The 606-nt window shown below is 59.1% G+C and overlaps 1 protein-coding gene across 6 annotated transcripts in view; it reads left to right on the plus strand.

Moving 5' to 3' along the window:
• The window catches only part of TPST2 (tyrosylprotein sulfotransferase 2), a 17,614-nt gene that overhangs the window by 2,932 nt on the left and 14,076 nt on the right, over positions 1–606 (plus strand). The window contains exon 1 of one of the 6 annotated variants that reach the window (XM_035890316.1): positions 79–516. The exons of the other annotated variants lie outside the window; for them this stretch is intronic. The gene's annotated coding sequence lies outside the window, so the exon portion shown is untranslated. Of the gene's footprint in view, positions 1–78; positions 517–606 lie in introns of those variants that run through there. 6 annotated transcript variants of the gene reach the window in all.

A 606-nucleotide genomic window follows, 5' to 3' on the forward strand; every position in this document is an offset into this window, starting at 1 on the left:
GGCAGGACCTGCAGGCGCGGCAGTGTTGGCGTGCCCTGCGGCTGCTCTGGAGGTGAGCTGAGCCAGCTGGGCGCTCAGATGCGCGCTTGAGCACCCTCCTTGTGGTTTGGGTGCTGAGATGTGCGCTCAAACACCCATTCCTGCAGGCCTTGGGTTATTTCTTCTAGTTTAACTGGGGATGATGTCAGCGGGGCAGATGCCAACCACAGCGCTGTTTGTTCCGCTTGGGGATTTTCAAAGGGACGCATAACCCTGAAGTGCTCTCAAATCCATGTGCTCTTACTGGTATTGGCTTCTGATTCCTGTAGATGCGCCTGGGTTTGTGGCCTGCAGTGCATCTTTGGTTTTGGTAAGCAAAAACTGCTCTGCTGTTGATGTTGCTCTTCCCACCGCTTGGTGGCCTGAAAGCAACTTTCTTTTCGAGCGCTGTAGGTGCCAGCTACAGCTTGATTTCATGCACACAGAGGTGGGCTCTCGCTGCCCAGAGCCTCGGGCCGCCGCTGCCCTCCAGCAGAGGTTTGTACAGAGCTCCCGTCCCGCTGGGAGCGGCCGCGGTATCGGTTGGGGTGGGTTGGACCCTGCTCCCGCCGGCTGCCCGGCCCTGCG

Source organism: Egretta garzetta, unplaced genomic scaffold (assembly GCF_000687185.1).
Source record: "Egretta garzetta isolate BGI_Z169 unplaced genomic scaffold, ASM68718v1 scaffold73, whole genome shotgun sequence".
Taxonomy (NCBI): domain Eukaryota; kingdom Metazoa; phylum Chordata; class Aves; order Pelecaniformes; family Ardeidae; genus Egretta; species Egretta garzetta.